Source organism: Andrena cerasifolii, chromosome 1 (genome assembly GCF_050908995.1).
Source record: "Andrena cerasifolii isolate SP2316 chromosome 1, iyAndCera1_principal, whole genome shotgun sequence".
Lineage (NCBI taxonomy): Eukaryota > Metazoa > Arthropoda > Insecta > Hymenoptera > Andrenidae > Andrena > Andrena cerasifolii.
Genome location: NC_135118.1, coordinates 32124533 through 32146706, shown reverse-complemented (window position 1 = coordinate 32146706; position 22174 = coordinate 32124533). Strand labels below are relative to the sequence as shown.

The 22174-nt window shown below is 46.6% G+C and overlaps 1 protein-coding gene across 2 annotated transcripts in view; it reads left to right on the top strand.

The window, feature by feature from the left end:
- The first annotated feature begins 5196 nt into the window (after positions 1-5196).
- LOC143375869 (protein bric-a-brac 1) overlaps positions 5197-22174 on the top strand; it is a 413320-nt gene continuing 396342 nt past the window's right edge. Inside the window, exons 1-2 of one of the 2 annotated variants that reach the window (XM_076825442.1) lie at positions 5197-5335; positions 6135-6176. The gene's annotated coding sequence lies outside the window, so the exon portion shown is untranslated. Of the gene's footprint in view, positions 5336-6134; positions 6181-22174 lie in introns of both variants that reach the window. The other variant, XM_076825451.1, reaches the window with a different exon arrangement.

Below are 22174 nucleotides of genomic sequence, written 5' to 3'. Positions count from 1 at the left end.
CTCTCTCTGCCGACCAAGTCTACCCCTTCCTAGCGCTTCTACCACACCAAACAAGCATACTCCTCCCTCTGTCCGTGTGCCGTACGCGCTGCCTGACCGGCATTCCCAGCCGATAATTCATTTTACCGACGTCCAGGCGCTTCAGTCGCGAACAAAAAGTCCGACGTTCAAATCCCGTTGCGGAAATTCTACTTTTTTCTTTAATTATTCTCTAATTTCTCTTTCTATAGTCTCAGAAGACTAAAAACTTGAAAACTGTTAATTTACAAAGCATTTTCGAAGCTTGATTTTGCTGCTATGGATCCGATCCCCTTCTGGCTTGTACCGCGCCACTACTTACAAGCATAACCCTACATTCCGTATCTCTGCACCGGGATTTGAATACCGGGTTTTTTGTTTGCGACTCAAGCGCTCCGATGTCGGTAAAATCACAACCTGTGAGATTACGATCACAGACGAGGTATAGGATAGTCCACGGTGTAATAGACAGGTGTTCCGACTCCTTCTGAGAATGTGTGACTTTTTCGTCCTAGTTCTTCTGGCGGCCGCTAGATTGGCGCTGAACCAGAAAAGGCTGACTTTTTGCGCATATTACTACTAAAAGCTCTACTACTCCAATCACATAAATGCATGCGTACATGGATTCGACTCGCGACGACCAGAGGAACCAAACAGAAATCGGCACACAAAATCGCTGCGATAAAGGTGTTGAGTCGGCACACCTGTTTATTACACCGTGGGATAGACCTATCAACCAATGCATTTTTCTGTCACCGGTTTTGGGGGGTCCTAGAACCCCCTTACCATTTTTGTGTCGCATGCAACGTTACCGATGAAGCCTCGAAAGAGATTGTAACGCTACGTGTGGTAGGAATTAGAATTCAAGAAGTGTAAAATTAGGTCATTCGAAACCCGCGATTTACAAATGATTCTGTTTGCGCAACAATTTAAAGATCGTATTATAAACGTATTCCGTGCAACGATCGAGAAAGAAGGAACACAACAAAACAAGAACACATACGCCCTTTAACCTCGCTGCCCTATTCAGGTTTATTTAACGCAAAACAAATTTATTTAACATAAAAATTTATATAAACAACAACATTATTTGTGGATTCGTGCTTTCATGATGTAACGTGGAATACCTCGCAAAGGAATTGTAACTTTGTATATTTCAATAAAATGCTGAAGCAGAGAGGACTTTAAAAATTGTGAAAAACTTAACAGTTCCAGTATCTCGCTGAAATATTCCAACTTGCACTTATTCTTCCATCTTAACACTATATTCGTATTCTGGGGTTCAGTAGGAACAATCGAACAACATTTTAAGTTACATATTTTATTCTTACATTCTACCATAGTATTGCAAGTTAAAGAAATTCTTATATACGACTAGAATATTTGACAATCGCAGCCATCGGCTCGGTTCTCACCGATTACCAGGTCTCACCGCGAGGAGGTTGCTGCGCTTGGAGACCCGTAGAGAGATAGATGGAATCAAAGTTCCATCGATCTCCCTGTACATGAAGCCTACTAAACCAAAGAGATGGATGGAAACAAAGTTCCATCGATCCCTTCGGTTTAGATATAGAATCTAGGGAACTGCCAAGCAATCACTCGATTAAAAGAAATTCAGGAAAGAAGGAAAGGCGAAGGGTAAGCATGAAACAAGTATTGGACGGCGCAGTTCCTACCACCCTGCTGTCCAAGTCGAAAGGGAAAAGCGCTCGGCGCCTCCCAGACGATTCCTGTTGCTCCGATGCGACTCGTCAGGAGCAAACACTTGACCTGACTCAAGCCGTCTAACACGGAGATTGGGTAATCGAACCGGGTGACTTACGCAGGCAGTGTACCAAAAGGTACACCCCCTACGCCCGAAACTTTTCCCTTTGGACAAGAACACCAAGGGATGAAACCGATCCACCCATACCGATTCCATGCTCAGTCACTTGCTTCCGCAAACGGAAGCAGCGGTAACCTCCTCATCACAGATGAGGAGCCAATAAACGAACAACAAAGTTAATGATTTAGTGACTGCTTGGCAATTTTACATGGGACCTTAAATACTTCATACTATAATAAATTAGCCTAGCCTACCTTAGATGTCTTCTTTCACTGTCACTTTGCACGATCACTTTTCACTATCACTTTTCACTAGTCTCTTTTTAAATATATCGTGTTATTAACTCCATTCCCCGAGTAACGGTGAACCTGAAAAGCTGAAACAATCGACTACTATATGTTAGTAACGGTGTGGTCGGCCTGGAAAGAAATTAAGGAAAAGCTTATTGAGTTGGAGACGATCGAGATAATTTCGACCAACAGCAGAGCACGCACGAGCATGCAAAACCACCGCAGAGATAAGTACTTGAAGGAAAGAGTGACAGAAGTCACAAAAAACCATCGAAGACATAGACGAGATGAAATGAATCAGGGAAAACCATCGAAGACATCGACGAGATGATATGAATCAGAGAAAACCATCGAAGACATCGACGAGATGAAATGAATCAGAGAAAACCATCGAAGACATCGACGAGATGAAATAAATCAGGAAAAACCATCGAAGACATGAAATGAATCAGGGAAAACCATCGAAGACATCGACGAGATGAAATGAATCAGAGAAAACCATCGAAGACATCGACGAGATGAAATAAATCAGGAAAAACCATCGAAGACATGAAATGAATCAGGGAAAACCATCGAAGACATCGACGAGATGAAATGAATCAGAGAAAACCATCGAAGAAATTCACGAAAATGAAATAAATCATTTAAACCCATCGAAGAAATGCATGAAATAAAATAAATCATGCAAACCCATCGAAGAAATACACAAAATAGAACGACTCGCGCAAAATTCTCGAAAGTATGCATGGAAATAGGACAGATGAAGAAATCAGATTTGACATTCGCGAAACAATAAAATTTTAAATGACTTACCGAACCCCAAAATTTCATCAGCACCAAGCGAATAAACGAACCCAGGCCAGAGGGGCGAAATCCTGACCAGGTCCCCAGCAAGTTCAGCAGTTCCGAATGGTCCAGGTGGCTCGGCAGCTCCAGGGGAAGGGGGAGGAAGAACCAGGTCCCCAGGAAGTCCAGTAGATCCAGGTGGCTCGGCAGCTCCAGGGGGGAGGGGGAGGAAGAACCAGGGTTGAACCCCTGACCAGGTCCCCAGGAAGTCCAGTGGATCCAGGTGGCTTGGCAGCTCCAGGGTTCCCGGAGGTCCTTCAAGCCCGGAGGACCGACGACGACTGAGTACATGAAGATCTGTGAGCTCCTTATGTAGACTTCGAGGAATGATGTCCCCCGATCAAAACAAGGTCGACGGTTAGTTACAATTGCGAAATCCAGCGAATTCTTCGGCAAAAATGGATTTTCGGCTAAAATATCCATTCCAGTGGCTATTGCTGTGACAAATAATGTTAACAACATTTACACTAACCGCCCAGTATAAATTATTATTAACTATAATCGATAGAACTCGAGATATCAAGCAATTTGTAACATTTGGCCTTGGATTTGCAAATGATTTTCTGCGCCGACTGAATTCTCTTTTATTCTCAATGTTTAATCGTTCGATACATTAATGTTAATGCTTATACATGTCACGTAGTATTATTTATAATGTATAAATACGTTTTAGTTGAACTTAGTGTAAGTGAATAGTTGCAGGAATATTTGGAGAAATATGAGTGAGATACTTGTGAATTGAGAAATCACGAGATAATATGCACTATGCCATGCACACACTTCACTGAACCGATGAATTTCTCAGGGCTAGACAAACTTTTAAGACACTCATGCATCATGCAACTTTCTGCGAGACTTTTAAAATTAGATTTTACTGTAAATTTCAGTGTTGGCGGTAAACTAATATTAGGGGCAAACGGAATCCAATTATTATTACTTCACTGGAATGATTAAACAGTGCATTAGAAACTTGTGGGAATATCAGTAACAGCGTGAATTTTTAATACTTTTTTCGGCGCACGATACGTGAAAGGGTTCGCAAGGGTACGCAAAATGGATTTTCGGAGAGAAATCCGCGTGAGTCGTTGACCAACCGAGCCAAAGCATACCGTAACAAAAGCCTACCCTCTTATGTCAAACTCTCTCTCTAAACAAGTCACACGTATACAAGTACGCAACCCCTTTCAGCATTTCAACTCATTTCAGAGTAGTTGCTGAGTTGGACGCTGTTCATGAACAGAGGTCGCTAAATTCAGTCCTCAAATTATGGTAACACAGATTGGGTGGCGACAAGAAGTCCCATAAGGTGATGGGTCTATTCTATACCTCGTCTGTGATTCAGACCTGAAATAAATGGGTCGGTAATACAGTTTGGGTGGCGACACGACATCCATAAGGTGATAGGTCTATCCGTACCTCGTCCGTGGAAGCGCTTGGTTGTCGGTAAAATGAATTCTCGGCTGAGAATGTCGGTCAGGCAGCGCGTACAGCACACAGCAGAGGGGGGAGTATGCATGTATGGTGCGGTACAAGCGCTAGGAGAGGGCACACTTGGTCGTGGAGAGAGGGTAGAGCCCGTGGGTGGAAGTTCCACCACTGCCGTCTCCACCTTCTCCCTCTCCCCTTCAGTGCCGTCGCTTCCACCGCATACATAGCTTAACCATCCCTTGTTTTCGATCCTTTCCGTCGACACCCCCCTCTCGTCTATTTATTCTACATGTGTCGTTTCAAATTTCGCCTTCTTCCTACGCGAATTTCCCTTCCTTATTCTTCTTTCCCTCACCACCGGCCCTTGTTTCTTACTTGTTCGCCCCTGCTCATCTATATTTCGAAGCGAGGGAGAGAGAGAGACAGAAAGAGAGAGATTTCTTCTTTCTACGCCCAGTGCCGTACCATGCACGGATTTCTTTTAAATCTAGCAATAGGTTATGTTCCTTTGTCTCTTGAATCGATATACGCATTTATGTTAGGATTTTAAGATCCTGCTTATGCGTAGCCAAAATGGACTGCCGCGGGCACGAAGCCCGTAGAAGATTAATTTTTTCGAAGTAAATGTACTCTGTATTATACATTTCGAATATATTTGGTGAAAACTCGGCGTGGCATTGTGGATCTCCTATTTTCATGAAAGCGTTGAGAAATACGATTCGAAATTACGCGGTCGTGGCACTGTTTCGCGTGGTGGGCGTTGTTGGAGCGCGGCAGCACCGTCGGCTGTGTATACATGCAGTTGTCTGCATGAAACATCTCGCCGCTAGGTTCGGAATATTTTGTGAATTCTGTGTTGTTTCTCCTTGTGAAATTTTTGTCGGAGATCGTTACAGAGAGCCTGTAATCCCCAGTTTGTTCAGTTTTGGTAAGACTGCCGACTTCTCTTTACTTTCGCCGAGCATCGCTGCTGAAAATTTGACATGGCGTTGACACACAGCCTTCTGTCGACATACCCGTGAAAACACGCGATCGTTTTCGACCGCTCGGCTTCTTTTCCCCTCGAGTATCTAGCATCGTTTCGTCGCGACACTCTTCCCGTGCCTAGACTTTTTCCGCGCGTCCAAGTTCGCGAGAGGCACCGCCTCCTCCGACACGCTGGTGCACGTATCTCTGGTGCCTGTGATCCACAAGTGGTTGTTCAGCGCGAGTTCTGTGTAAACCGCATCTTCCCAAATTTGACAATAACCAATTCCACCTTAATCTCATCGCCACGAATAAGAACGTACGGGCGGCTTCCGACTCGCCCGACGGCTTTCGCTTGCGAATAGCGCGCATTAAAACGTGTAAACAAACATGTCAGTCATTACAATCGAGCGTTTGCAACTTTTATTTGTTCGAGCCAAGAGGTTTGCAGAAATCTAGGAAAGCGCTGGTGCTCGTTTACGCGCCAATTATAGCAACTTGATCGCGCTACGTCTAGCTCCTGTTTAGTTATGTGCGGAAGAGGAATGTTTGTATATGAAATCGTACATGTGTACTGTCACGGGTAATTCTATTTCGCGAAGCGTCACGTGAATTGTTGCGGGACAGTTGACTGGAATATTTTCTGACAATAAAGCGAATGATGCATTGAAAGTAAATGTTTCGTGTTTATTGCTGTAATGTTTACTTTAAAATGTTCACGGTTACGTTTGCAGTATATTTCAATTTTTCGTTTGTTGCAGTTACCCCCCGTATCCCGCGTTTATTTTACAATCGTCTTTTTGGTAAGTTTCTTGATTTTTACGATTTTATCATCGCCCAATTTTCTCCCTCCTGTTATTCCTTCGTATCGTTTTCTATCCTACCGGTGTACCGATACACGAGAACAAGTGACAAATAAACGGAAATGCGAGCCGGCTCTCTGCGGTTAACGCTGCCTCCGATAGGTGGCGGGAGCGGTATCGCGCTGGTGCATTCGACGCTGTGCAAACTACATGTACACTCTTTTAAAAGGGTCTGTGCAACAGAGCCACGAGCCGAGTTTAATCATTCCGTAAATGGGAAACGGGGAAAGGTTGGGTCGGTTGCATTGGAATACGTAAAAAGAATCGAATAAACACGCGCGTACACCATTTATAAAGACGCAAATAGACGCAGTTGAATTTTTTAATCCTGTTTTTCAAACTTATAGTGGATCCTAATGATTTCACGATAAAAGTCGAACTTTTTTAGCTTCGCGATATAAATCAAGCTGTCAATTCCGCAGCTCGAATATTCGTCGTATCCTATCTGCCACTTTGAGTTAACGCCCGGACTAAAAACGGAAGAAAGGGAATTCGTTGGAAGGCGGAGAAACGATAAGAAACGTAGAATCACGATTGCCTGAAAGAGCACCGACTGCGCGAACGAATCTCTGCATTATTAAATACATAAACGGAACTAACCCATAGGAAAATCTGCGATTCGTTAAATATTCATCCCGAGGTCAGCCGTGAGTTGTTGACACGCTAAACTCACGACGTATTGGTCATCCTACAGTACGTGCAACCGTACGAAGAACTACGACCTTACGATCTAAAAAGAAAGCGGAATATCTTGAGGACATACTCCGTTCCTTTTAATAAACTCTAGCGCGGAGTTGAATCGTCGCGTACAGCAGCGTGGAAATATGAAGGAGAGATGAGCATCGCGGACAGAAAACGGTGTGCTCGCGAGGGTGGGGGCAGGTTGCAGTAGGCGGGCAGGTGGAGGGGGTGTGGAGGCACGAGGTGTCAGGAAAGTGTTTTACTAGCCTTAATTTCGTGTGCTTTCGCAGCCAATATGTCGAGCAGTAAATTCCAAACTTTCCAGCGGGTTGCGCGTTTCGGTGTTGCGCGCTTTAGCGATTCGTGGTTTTAACGATCTCGTCCATCCTCCCTCCGCATCCTCATCCTCAAGGAACGCCCGGCGGGTAGGAATTTCGTAAACAACCGAGCTGCTTTCCACGCAGCGATTTATTTTTCCGAATCGCTGCTCGCCCCCGCAGCCAACCGCGGCACGCGTCGATCATCCCCCGTCGCGTCGTCTTCCGTTCCCCTTGATAAACGTCGTAAACGGCAGAGCGAAGCTGGCTCGCCGAGGTTCGTGGAAATAATTCGTAGGTAAAAGGTTTAACGCGAGCACGCGGCGGGGGCTAACAACGACGGCCGATTAAATATTCGGGGAACGGCGTATAAAAATTTACGACGATGTCGAGAGAAGCGGGCACGCACGAGCACCGAGGCTAGCCGCGTGGTCGGACTCGAGGGGGTACCGGGCGGACAGAGATACAGCTGGCGAGAGGGTGAGCGTGGAGGAGAGGAGGGCGCGGGTGGGAGGGGCGAATCGATGGAAGCAACGTAAACGCCGAAGGACTAATAGAAAAAAAATAGTAATTTAGTTGGTAAAACATAAAGCCACGTCGGTGGCCGGAGAAGGAAGGCAAACACATTAAACATTTAGAGGGCATAATAACCCGTGGCATACGTAATACGGCTGGCGCCCTTTTCACCGATGGCTATGAATAATGTACATACGCCAAGGTATGACGTAGGTTCGCTGAGCAGTGTGTATTTCACGGTGGGGTAGATCGACCAGACTATTTCCAATAACTGCCGCGTAACGTTATCGCGGAACCGTTCGCGAGACCCCGAGAACCCTTTTGTGTAGTTCGCCCGCTCCCGTCGCCTCCTGTTGTCCCCGTTTCGATCGCATCGCGCTTTCTTCGCTTTCGCTTCCACCGAAACCGCGCGCACGAGTCCGAACGCTCCTCCTCCTGTTTCTTTTTTTTCTGCTCCCTCCCCCTATCCCGCTTCTAACTCCCCTATCACACCCCCGCCGTTCCACGCTGCGCTCGAGCAGTTCTCCTTTCCCGATAGTCGTCGCGTTCTCTCCTACTGTTCGCCCCTATTAATTTCAAATGGGAAACATTAAAATTTACGATTGCTCTAATTGCGCGCTCCGAGGGGTTACTGCAGCGCTAACGTTGCAGCTACACGGATGAGACGGTAAAAGTTTTACGAGCAGAAAGTACATCGGGCCCCGTCGAAGATACCGTATCCCGCGGGGAAGAAGAACGCTTCCAGGCTTGCAAAATTACCGAGCGCAGAAAAACGCTCGGCGAGCGCTTGCTTACCTGCTGGAAATCGTTCGCCAACGGAGGTGTAGAACGTCGCCTGGCATTGTGTGCCAGTAGAACGCCGATCGAAGCGCGATCCGCCGTAGGACTTGAAAACTATTGAGAGGCAGCCTGGGGGTGGGGGGCGGCCGAAAAGATCGCGGAGCGCTCCGCGCGCTAGATTCGAGAGCACGGAGTTTCTGGGAAACGCAGAAAGAAAGAGTTTATTCTCGGCGCGACGCGATTGGTCGTGCGCGGAATACAACGCGGCGAGGAGCGCGCGTTGTTTTCACCGGCGGACAATACGATCGGAATTCCAGGGACTTTAAACAAATGCGCGGCCGCGTATATTATTCAAAATCGCGACGAGACCGAGGATGTTGACGGGACGTCGATACCGCGGTTCGCGAAAACAGGCCGCCGACGGAGATTGCCGAAGAACCTCTGGTTTGCGGGACTCTCGGCCGCTAGATCGCTGATCGGTGGAGACCGATCGCAAAGTCCGTTGCGTCCGTTCGATGAATCACGCTGCGAGGTTGCTGCGAACACGTTTCTCACCGCTGCGAAGGAATACCTGCAACGTTTACACTGCCGCGCAGAGTCGAAGACACTGTGCCAGCTGTTAATGCAGATTCGTAGAGGGTTAGCACAGTCCAGTCGAGCGTTTCCAAAGGTTGCTCGTACGTTACGTACGCAGCGGAATGTAGCGGCAGTGTAAACGTACCGTAACGAGACGCGGACGCACGGGAGGTAGAATATTTGGGAATTGCGTCAGATTTGGGAAAAAATTGGACGGGCAACGATCGGTATGCGTCGATTGGTGTCTTTCGTTGGTGCGTGACGCGGTGGCTCGACACGGTGGAGAATCTGTCGAGCGACATCGGCCGCGGGCAACGGTGGCCTCCGGGGCCGGACTCGCGACGAAAAGGCCAGGCGGGCGGGCAAGCGTCACGGTATCGTTGACGGGCTTCAACCGAACGAAAAACCGGCAGGACACGCGTTCGCTGTCCGATAAATCTACTAGAGGTGTCTACGGCGAGAGGGTGCGGAGGGGCGGTGGGAGGGTCGGGAGGGTGGGACGGGGCCGGGGCAGAGAGTAGCGCGTTCGTGCAACGAATATCGCCATAAAGGCCAGCTGAAAAGTCAATCAAGCGGGCCGAATTACGTCGAAAAGCGTAGCGCGAGCGGGGCGAGCGCGGCCGCCACCGATATACAACAAAATGAAAGCTATCAGAGGTGACAATCCGCGGACGACAAATCAGCGTGTATATTTAATGCCCGTGGTGCCACCCTCGCCCTCCCGGAAAACCTCCCGACGCTCGAGGTGGAACGCGTCCGCACCCTCTCCACCCGTGCCTCTCTTTCCCTCAAGTACGTTCACTCGATTCCTCCGTCTCCTTCTCGTTTTCGTTTCGGACGTTCCCCGCGTGCTCGGCTTCTTCGTCCTCTCTTTCTCCCGGCCAACCCTCTCTCCCTGCACCTCTTCGCTGCTCGTTTCGCTCTCCTCTCTCGCGCGCTCACACCGCGTGGTCGCATCGCTGCTCTCGGACGTGTCACTATGCTACCGGACATAACCCAGAACCATCCCTGCTTGTTCCTCCTCACCCCAGCGAGCCCGTCCTTTCTCTCCCCCGCCATCTCTATTCCACGCATTATTCCCAACGCACTGTTCCCTCACCCTCGGCCCTCTCACGCCGCCGACCACCCTCTGCGATCTAGCGCAATCAGTGCTATTATATTAATATTTATGTCTCCTCCCATTCCTTCTCCCTCTCTTCGCCACCCTCACCCCTTTCCGCGCCGCTGGCGATACTTCGTGAAAGGTCAATGGAGAACGACTCCATATCCCGTTCACTCTTCTCCAGTTGCATCTTATCAGCAGCCTGTCCACCCTGTTGCTTTTACGCGGTGACGAGCACTTCTAATTCCCGAATCCACTATTAATATTTATGGTTATCGTTGAAGCTTGCAGTGGCGAGGTAAATAATAAAGGATCCGGAGGAGGACCTTGGACGATCCCTAAATAGGAATCATCCAATAACTACTTAGAATAACCGTGCGACCGAATCGAAATACTTGCTTCCGTGTCGAAACACGAGTCGCAGCGGCCAGGGACTCCGGAAAATCGTGCAAATGGCACCGGACCCGACGTCCTGGAGCATTCCTGTCCACGTATCGAGCGACAAACGAACGCTTCAACGATTTCGTGATCGAGCGAAAGTTGAGAGATCGTCGAGCAAATATTTTATATAATATATTCGTTAGCCTTGCTCGTATACGACCTACTTGCGTAGTATGTAAATGTATGCGCGATAGATTCGATTGTATGTAAATAGTAATAGGAACTGTGGTGTTTTGCGCAACGCAGAGCGTTAGCACGCTCCTTGACTGCTGTCTGCGCGGGACAAACGATTATTATTTGATTTGCCTTAAAAGCAGACGCGCGAGGGAGCAGCGGCTGGAATTTTGGTCGAGTTCGATCTGTTCCGCCGATATCGGCTGCGCCAGAGCAGCATCTTCTGGGAGGCAGGACCCGGACCGGTCTGGTTCCGCGGTTTTCACGACCCAGCGAGCTCAAAGTGAACGGCAAAGCTCGGTTTACAGGCGATTACTCGTCTCCCGATCTGTCCTGCCGCGCGAATCAACCATCGATCCGGTGGGTCCGAGAGATTTTTCCTTTGCCGTGTGGCAAACCTAATTTATGCTCGCCGCTTCGAACGAGACTCGCTTTCACGGGAGAGCTATTCCACGTAAAAACGAACAGATGAAAAATTTAGTTTCAACGATTCTCTTCAAATTTACAGCATTTGTCGATAACCTTGCAGAAACAAAGTATACTAAATTTCAACGGCCTATGTCAAATAGTTTTCGAAATATTTAATACTAAAGTTTCGAAAATTCAAAGAAAATCGGCTGACGCGTCATCACTTAAACTGTAATATCTCGGTCATTTTTAAAGATAATGCCACCGGCTTGGGTTCATTTTAAAGCTGAAGGAATGCTTTCTCGAAACGTATATAGAATATTTTGTTTATTGTTAATAAACTTAACAGTAATCGATGTCAAAGTTTTAAATCGCGATTTGACGTCGTTCCCACCCACGGTCCGCCTTGAAAAAAAATACCATTCGATTCGTTAAGTCTTCAACTAATAAATGCCTTTTTTTAAAAAAGTGGAGAGATTTCGGGAACAGTTAATACAAAAATAAAACCTACGATAGTGCACACCGCTTGGAACTGCACGGATCCCATGGTCAGTCCGCGTTTTCAAAACAATAGCCTAGCGTAGGAAAGTATTTATATACGATGTGTTAAAACAAATTTTCTTTCAGTGTTTTCGGTATTCTCGAGAAAAATCGTAGGAATATCTGCTCACCATATAAAAGATTAGCAATAGTAGGTAGCAGATATTCCAAACTTTGACATCGATTACTGCTGTGTTTATTAACAATAAACAAAATATTCTATATACATTTTAAGAAAGCATTCCTTCAGCTTTAAAATGAACCCAAGACGGTGGCATTATCTTTAAAAATGACCTAGATATTACAGTTTAAGTGATGACGCGTCAGCTGATTTTGTTTGAATTTTCGAAACTTTAAGATTAAATATTTCGGAAACTACTTGACATAGGCCGTTGAAATTTAGTATAGAGAATCGGTGAAACTAAATTTTTCACCTATCCGTTTTGACGTGGAATAGCTCGGAAGCAAGCGTAGGGGACGCCGACGCCGCGCAGAGTCGAGATGTTTTCTCATTCTTTTTCGACGTTCTGTCGGTCACTGGATCGGGGGATGGACTTTGTAATCGGTCTCTTAACCGGGTAATCGCGTTTTCCTCTTATCCACCGGGGTTCCAACCACCCGTGGCTTCGCTCCCCGCGGAGATTGATCCTCCAGGGTATTATCAGACGCGCTACTCCGCGTGGCGATAGTTGCAAACGCCAACTGCTTCCTCCACAACGAGCACTCGCTGTTCGCGCTGCCTGCAACAGGAGGATCTCTTCTCGCTTATCTCGGCGGCGTATTTTCGCAACCGCTCTGTTTCTCACTATTCTTAGTAACCTGCGAGGATTGGCGAATTAAATAGTAAGGGTAATAGACTGCAGTGCCTTTTTTGCGCGATCAATAGGCATCGAATGGAGCCTATTCTCTTGCTGCAGGTACTTAAATATTGTCGCGTTCGTTAGGCGTTCCATCTAGGGAGCAGAATGCGAAAGAAGCTGAGTTTTGTTCGCGAATGGCGGCGCAGGGTTCGCAGCAGCGACAGATCGTAGGTTTGGTAGTTGAGCGGCGGTGTCCCGTGGCGCAAAAATTGGTGGCTAATGCGAATTGTAGGTTAGATTTCTCGGGGCGGTGACGAGGCTCTTTCGTCGATCGAAATTTCATTTCCGATCGACCGAATTGGCCGCCCGGGGTTCCAACCCCATTCGGCGCGCGCTCTCTGTTCCTTTAAAATTTGATTGGAGCTGGTATTAGAAAGATAACTGTGGATTTTATTGTACGCGAAATAAACGCAAGCACTCGAGGGTGCTCCCCCTTCGAGTTCGTCGGAAATCATCGAGTCGGCCTCTTCAAAACATTCTCTGCTATGCGTGTAGTGCGTTGCTATAATTCGCGAACAACGGACAATTTGAAGGCTGCGTTTAAACGGCGCGCGTTCAAGTTGTGTGCGGGTCATTCCACGCGAAGTCGGACACTTTTCGGAGTAACGTTTCGGATTTTGGCGCAACTTGGATATGTTGTAGTCTTTAGGGGTATATAAACATATCTCGAAGGATTTTTTGAATTGTCAAGAATTGTGGATGTTACAGCTCTTTAAAATATAGTGTTTACTATTTTTCCAAAAATTATAACTGTTGAACTAATCAACTGATAAAAATGACCTTTTGGGTGCTTACAGTGCAGATATTAGAGTACCTAATAAAATTTATTTCACTTAATAAAAACGAATAGTTGACCATTTATTTAGTGATTGTTCTAAACAAATGCAATTCTATAGTTGAAGGCACCTTTTTAAAAATTTGGAAAAAATAGGAGGATAAAGCCCTGTTTTTCCTCTTTATGGACCTGTTTTGAAAAACCAGGATGTTTTAAAATTGGCCAAATGAAAATTAATTGAATGTAACGCTGCGTGAAATCACACCGGCTCGACTGGTCGCCAAGCGACTATACCTGATATTCTTATACAGGATTCTCGAAAATGGTAAGTATTTGAAAGAAACTGAAGGAGGAAAACTCTTACTGTTTTTTATATCCGACATAATACGGTATCTGAATTTTTGGTGTTCGCAATATTTTTCTTGAAACGAGGGTGACTTTTAGTTTTTTAAATGGAATGTTATATATTTGATTATCCAATATGAAAGCCACTGCCAAGACAAATTCAACCATATGATATACTATGACCTTGAAGGCCACACAAGGTTAGGAATGAAATAAAGAAACCCTATCTACTAGATAGATAGTTCAATATATTTACTTCAAACCTTGCAGCGGTCCTCATTAATACCCTATATAAAAGTGGCAGGTATATCCACTTGGCCGCTGCGAGTACCGCACGGCCCGAGCGACCAGTGGAGCCGGTGTGATTTCACGCAGCGTTACATTTATTTAATTTTCATTTGGCCAATTTTAAAACGTCCACGTTTTTCAAAACATGTCCATAAAGAGGAAAAACAGGGCTTTATCCTCCAATTTTTCCAAATTTTTAAAAAGTTGCCTTCAACTATAAAATTACATTTGCTTAGAACAATTACTAAATAAATGGTGAAATATTCGTTTTTATTAATTTAAATAATTTTTATTAGGCACTCTTATATCTGCTCTCTAAGCACCCAAAAGGTCATTTTTACCAGTTTATTAGTTCAACAGTTATAATTTTTGGAAAAATAGTAAACACTATATTTCAAAGAGCTGTACCATCCACAATTCTTGACACTTCGAAAAATCCTTCGAGATATGTTTAAATACCCCTAAAGACTACAACATATCCAAGTTGCACCAAAATCCGATACATTTCTCCGAAAAGTGTCCGACTTCGCGTGGAATGACCCGTGCGAGACAAACGAAAGGAAGAAGAATTACGGGGCAGCGTGGAATTATGCGTTATGCGAAACGCGCTCGCTAAGTAGCACGACGATATCAGTTGCGATCGCGTTCGAGCTCTCCGGTACGCGGAGATGGACGAGTAAGCAAGCAAAGGGGGGCGAGAGCGAGCGAGAAAGAAGCGGTTAGAGGGGAAGAGGAGGGAAGAGAAGGGAAGAAAGACTGGTCCATTCCGGGAGCGGATGATTTTCGTGATTTCATGATTCGCGATATCGAGGGGGATCGCCGGTAACGAGCCGATCGTGACTCGCCGCTTTCGTACGGTAGCTTATTCGCGAGCTGTTGCGGCAGCGAACAACCGCACGGCAACAGCAGCACGAGCACGAGCAACAGCGCGAGCAGAGGCACGAGCACGAGTACCAGCGAGTAGGAGCGCGTTCGTATCGCGTTGCCAGAGTATATTCGATCAGAGTAAGAGCAGAGGAACTGCCACTTATCCGTTGGCTGGCCTCTAAATCGGTCCAACGATAGAGCCAAAGCGGTTTTAATGCTATCTACGTACATACACCTAAAGCCGCAGGAGAACGCTACAAGCGTGTAGAGAGCCATATTCTCTCCTTCTCCCTTTTTCTCGTTCTCCTCTACCTCCTCTTGCTCTCTGGCTCGCCCCCCAAGCGCCAACGCAGCGCTCCCCTCTGCCCTCTTTTCTGCCTGTTTACATACTGCAAAGCAAACCCAAGAGGCCTCGCCGGCCAGCGATACCTACGATCGATCGGTTCTAAAGCGTCGCGGAGGATGGAAAGAGCCGACGACCAGGACTACTGACCACCGCACCGATTCTACGCCCGCGGAGTAGTTTATCGACGATTCCCAGCCGAAAACAAACCCGAGCTGCTCGGCGATCTCCGAGCGCATTCTCAGGGTAGGTAGCTACCTAGGCGCCTCTCTATATAGCCGTCGTCCAGCTCGCTTCTCCTCGCCAGAGACCCGGCGAGGGCACCTCTAGGAAATCACTGGGTTATTCGTTCGGGAACAGGGTTTATTCTTTTTCGTTCTGCCGCGGTGTTTCCGCGGCAGAGAACGAAGGAAGGAACGATTGTTTCTTCTAGATCGGCCGGGCTGATGATACGTTGTTCGAGAAGGCATCGGCAGGGAGAGCAGGAAATCGGATCGCATGTCTGCCTCGAATCTTTCCGCCATCTTGCGAGAATTCTTTCCACGGTAGCGAGCGACGAGCGGCGAAAACCGAGCTCTGCGATTACATTCCCTTATAAATATGCAAATATGGCGGCACGGTGCACGTAGGCAGAAGAAACGGAGGAGGAGGAGGAGGAGGAGGAGGAGAGGAGTAGGGGGAGGAGGTTGGCGGTGGTTGCGGAGGAGGAGAAGGAGTAGCAGGGGGCGGCAGTGGGTTCGCGGGTCTCCGGCGAACGAAGGCTTCGCCGAGAACGCGAAGGGGGCTAGGACGCAAAAATAGAGAGTATCGCGGTAATAATTATTGATTAGGTATTCGTGACCGACTCGCTATTGCTAGAACCGTACGGCGTACAGGACGGGCTAAGTACACGTACACCGCGATCTTTCTCTCTCGTTTATTTCTTTGCTGGAATCGCCGCGATCACCGGCGACCTCGCAGGTATGTGTGGTAAGTACGAGGTACGTACGAAAGCAACTCGACTGCGACTGTTCTAGCTCGTCGAGAGACAAAGACGCACCGTGCTTACTTAGCTACCTATTTGTCAAAATCGACAGGCCGGTGGAGATCGGCAATGTTTTCGCGTTCGGGATCGGGGCCTTTTTTGCGGTACCGTTCTTAAATGGTGTTTAAGGGGGTGATGGTAGAAAGGGCAAAAGGGACCGGGCACATGATACGCCTCTCGCGTCGCTGCGTCTCCATAATTTTCGTAATTCTGGGTTTTGAAGGAGCGCCCGCTCGTATTCGGGCTACCAGTCTTTACTCGGCCCAATTTTGTTGCTCGTTTCTTTAAATTCGGCTTCGTATCGGGGGACCAAGGTCGCGGCGCGGCCCCCTGCTCTGGATCTCCGGAGAACGAGACGCTCACGAGGATATTAGTTCTCGTACGAATTTCTCTGGATAAGCGCGACGTCGTGCCGCGTATTACGTACGTACAACGGCACTTTGAACACCCTGTAGAAACGCGGCGGCGCGGGCAGGAAGGTACAATGTGCACGCGGCATTATCATTCACCCTGCCCATTATCCATCCACCGGCACCATCGACGACCCAACCCCTATCCACCTAGCAGTGGTCCCTGCTATCCCCTTTCGCATTCGACGAGATGGAAATTTAGCGGAATCATTCGCGATTTACGACGGAGCAAACGCGCCCTCCGCGCTACCCTGCCCGCCCTTCCGCGCCGTGTCCCATCCCTCCTCGACCCGCCGGTACTTACCTCGGTTTATACGCGAGAAAGATGAACAGCGTTATCTCTCGCTCCCGTTTCTGTCTCCCGACAATCATCCCCGCCCGGCATCCTAGTTTATTTGCCGAGCACACTCCCGCCCCTGTGTCTTGGGGCTTCTACGACGATAATTGTCGCGATAATCCGGGACTAACCGAACAAACGAAACGAGTCTACTCTCCGGTACAGTCCGCTCGTGTGCCCGGGCTCCCTGTCCCACCGTTCGCGCGGGGAATAATTGCGCGACGATACGTAATAATTACGCAACGATTTACAAGGTATCGGCGTTTCGCGGCGCGCGCGCGCGCGCGCGACACCGTTCGGAAAATTGCCCGAAATCGTTTCGCTGCTAATTCGTAAATAACCCGGCCGATAAATCAGCGCGATCGATTTGCCGAAACGGTCGATCGAACGATTTATCGCCCGAAATTTAACCCGCTGCGCCTGGAAAAAATTATTTGCGCGCTAAAGAATCGATTCGATAATTGAAACGATAAAAAACGCCGCGGTACCGCGAACCGGGCGGCGATTCAACGAATCGCGCCGGTCCGCATCGGCTGGCGCGCCTTCCTAAAAATCATGGCACCGCTAGTAGGCATCGCGGGACCATCGATCATCGAGCTCTCGTCACTCGCGGTGCTCCGGCACGTGTTGCATATAATTGGGACGAAAGCGTTCTGGAAATAATTGCCGGGCGCGTTCCTAACGATTCCCGACACTGCGCGTGGCGGACTCGAATCTTAATAAAGGCTCGCGACCGCGTGTAATTAAAGCCGCGGAGCTCCTCCGATTGGGCGCAAAGCTCGGAGGAAAAAGCCGCAAAGCGTAGCGGCTAAACGGCCGGTGGCGCGTATCGAAATAAACAAACGCCTTGCGCGGACTTTGACTTACCTTTCCTCGCCGTGCTTCTGCCGCTAATGAGAAAAACAATTGTCGTGTCGTTTGCCTGCTCTCGGCCCTTCGCGCGAGCCAGACACAGAGGCGAAAAGTGTAAATTAACGTAGACCTGACGTAACGCGGCGAAAAGTGCGTCCTGACCTCTGTCGCTCGAGTCTCTGTTTTATTGCGCGCTCGTAGCTGCGCGCCAAACACCAACACGCACCGATGGATCGCGCCTATTGCCGAGCGGCGGCTGTTAAATTTAATTTACCCGCTTATTTGGGTACAACTTTATATTTCTCATTAGCGAGATAAGCTGACCTAATTCCTGTGGCGAGCCGTGGCTCGTGTGCCGCGTGGGCAGGCTTCTGCACAGGCTGGCTTGCCGGGGAGTACCGCCGCGATTCCACGGAACGGAGCACGGAGAACGGATACCTCCGTGGAAGAAGATGGAAAGAGAGATACGTACCCCGCGCATCGTTGATTTTGCTTGCGACGAATTACTCGTCGCCTTTAGGCAAATTACTTGGACTCGGGAATTCGAACGGCAGGCGATAAACTCGCTAACCATTCGTGTCTTTCTGGGATTTAAGGGGGTATACCCGTTTGAACCCTCGGAAAATGTATACATTTTGTGGATTTTTTTACAAGTCAACGGTTTGATGCAGATTTCCCGTTTTTTAACTATGTTTACATAGTATTATGAACTACTTATAAAAAAAGTTTCAGTTAAAAAACTATTGTTTTTCGGAAGTTACGGATACATGTCCGAAAGTCTCTCGATTTTAGACGGCTAAACGGTGGCCCTAAAAACTCGCGCTACGTTCAACCAATTTACGTCAAATTTTGCATGCAGAATCATAATAAGATTCCACATCGTCCAACGAAGGCGATTTTGAAAATTTTGAAAAATAAAGAAATGGTGAGAGATCAAAGGTAAAGTTAAATTTTTCTAAGAGAAAAATCCACCTTTTTCCTTTATAAATAATAAACGGGGAATCGAAATAAAAAAAGGCTTCGTTGGACGATGCGGAATCTTATTATGATTCTGCATGCAAAATTTGAAGTAAATTGGTTGAACGTAGCGCGAGTTTTTAGGGCCACCGTTTAGCCGTCTAAAATCGAGAGACTTTCGGACATGTATCCGTAACTTCCGAAAAACAATAGTTTTTTAACTGAAACTTTTTTTATAAGTAGTTCATAATACTATGTAAACATAGTTAAAAAACGGGAAATCTGCATCAAACCGTTGACTTGTAAAAAAATCCACAAAATGTATACATTTTCCGAGGGTTCAAACGGGTATACCCCCTTAAACGTCGCGAATGTCAATGGAGAAGGGGCACAATGCGGTGGGGCGAGATTGCGATAAGTAGCGAGCAAGAAGCAACGGGAAACTGTAAACAGAAAGTCGACGGCTTTTGGCTTCGGAAATAGAGTGAGATAGCCTTCTTGAGTACCGTGTATTTTAATTGTGTGCTTTGCGATTTATCGAGAAATCATCCGTCACATATGTATGAATAGTAAAACTAAAACTTTGCAGGCGTTCGTTGTATATCACCATTGAAATTGTAGTACAAAATAATTATTTTTTAGTGACTGTAGCACTACAACGTTTAAGCAAACTGTTAAACTGTATACAGCAATAAAAGATATTTGTAAAGAAGTCTGAGCTGTGAAATGTAAATCCACAAACACTAAAAACTACAAAAATAAAAAAATTATTAAAAAAAATTTGTATGTTAAACAATTTTATTAAAAATGTAGTAAAAACTAAATTGAAATGCACTAAGAACTACAAAATAATTATTTTCTTGTACTTCAATTTTGATGGTGTTAATATCGCATTAAATAAAATCATGGGGCACCATGTGCAAGCAGAAGTTGAAGCAGTTTATCAATTTTATGTCACATTACAATCTGTATCCCGCGATTAAAATATTTTGTTTCATTAATGCGAATGAAAACTTTCTAACAACAAATTCATTTCGATGTTTGCTTCTGTATTGAGGTGATTCATATCCTGTTATGAAATATCGTGCCCCACGATTTTATTTAAACCATCAAAATTGAAGTACAAGAAAAGAATTATTTTTTAGTATTTAGTGCATTTTAATTTAGTTTTTACTACATTTTGAATAAAATTGTTTAACATCAAAAATTTTTTTATATATATTTCTTTTGGATTCCAAAAAATCCCGGGATTTGATATAACTAATCCCGAGAATTTCGGGATTTTTTAAAAATATGAATTACTTTATGAACGCTTGAAAAACATAAAAGTAAACAGAATTAATAAACATAGTCATTTTATAATAATAAGGATAATAATAATAGTAATAATTTATTTAGATAATAATATTAATTCGCATATAACTATTCAAACTATACTTCTTTTTACAATGATATTCTCACTTTCCGCAATTTCGAAATCGCGCGAGTTGCAAATCGCAACTTGTCTAAACCCGAAAAGTCGAAACATTGTAGATATGTCTTCAGGTGCTTTGTTGCTTCTCCGTTCGCAATTCCAAAAATCTTCATAATGGTTTACTGACAGTATCTACTTATTCAGACTTTATTATTCTTAATCGTTCTACTATTTTTATCGTTAAAAATGATTTTAACGTATGTTTCAGACTAATGCTAGACAGTACGTTCGTTTACTTTAAATAAAGATTTAGAATTTTAACACATAATAAATCATCAGATAATCGCTGATCTTGGGAATTTCCGCGATTCTCGACCTTCATGAAATTTTAGACACGTATACAATTTATTTCAATCTACAAACGGATTTTTTAAATTTTCATTACAGGCTCACAAGAAAAGTTGAAAAAACGACCTTTTCTATTTTTTATTTGCTATACCGACTAAGTGTATTTTTTCAAAACGACAAATCACATCACTTAGCAAACTAGTCCTTCTAGCTTCTAACAAAAAACTCAAGTCGTTTGGATTAATTTGACAAAAGTTATGCGATATTAAAGAGTGTACGATTATGGCTGTGAGCCACTGTACCTCGCACTAGGTACTCTATAGGAAACGCACAAGACGATATTTGTTAAATTCATATAGGCGATTAATCAGCGCTGGATTTTAAAATAACGAGAAACAGACAGTGGTAATTGCGGCACGGGTAAAACAGCGTTCCTCGCGTAAAAGTGGCCAGTTCTGTCGGCGCGTCCTGGGGAAGATGGGAGGCGCGCGTACTCGTTCGCGCGCGTGGGACGTGCGTCGCGTAGCAGGTACCTACCTACACGTGGACGCGTGGCCGGCACAAAGTGCGAGGTAATTAGTTTACGTCGTGCGAATCGCGCAAACTTCGCTACGCATCGATTAAATGCCGTTGCCGGTGGCGTTGTCGTAGCCACGGCATGTCGTTGGAATAGATTTACCTCGATCGGCCTCGCCATCACGTTTCACCTTTGCGCGCCGATACAGACTGGCAGGTCGAGTAACGCCCGACACCGCCTCTTGAAAGGCTATCGTTCTGGCTCCCTCGAGCGGGTCAACTCCCGTCACACGCACAATAACCCTTTGCCTTGAGATCGCTCCAACAACCCCCGCTTGATCTCCGATCTTTTTCGCTAATTTCTGCTTTGCTTACATCCCCCAACCCCCGCTCCACGCTGCCGGCCTGCTTGAAATCGATGCAATTCGTCGAAAACCAGGCTGCTGGAGCGTCGCAACACGCTTACGAGCCTCTCGACTCTCCAGCAAGTTGATCATTCTGTTTATATACAACACTGGCACGTGATTCCTTCCCCCTGTCCCACCTTCCCGCATGAAATTGACTTGAAAGAACACCCTATGGCGGAAAGCCGATGATTTTCCAGGCCCGGCGAAAGATAAAGGCCAGCGCGCGCTGGTCTAGATGAATATAGACGGGTGGGCGCGTGCACGTGTGGATAAAAGGGTGCGAGCAGGAATAGGCGGGGCTGCAGATGCGTACTCGTGTGCATGCCTCGCTTTCTAATCAGGCATAGTAGTTCTCGGAATCCCTCTGCCTATAATCGATCAGCCGGGTTATAAATTTTTCCGGTGAAACATCCCCGGTCCTCCTCTTTCTTCGCTCCGTTTCGCCCCGTCCGACCGCGATCGATCCGCGTCTCGTTCGCGGGCCTCTCTAATCGACCGCGATCGATATCTACCCCACGCCACGGAGGATTCATTCCGCTTAAAAACCGGGTGACTCGCGCGCCGCTTTCTCACGGTCCAACGGAGAAGCAGCGTCCTTCCGCTTCGGACCGCGAGGAGCCGCCGCGGCCAGCTCGTAAAGCATCCGAGCTTCGCGGCGCG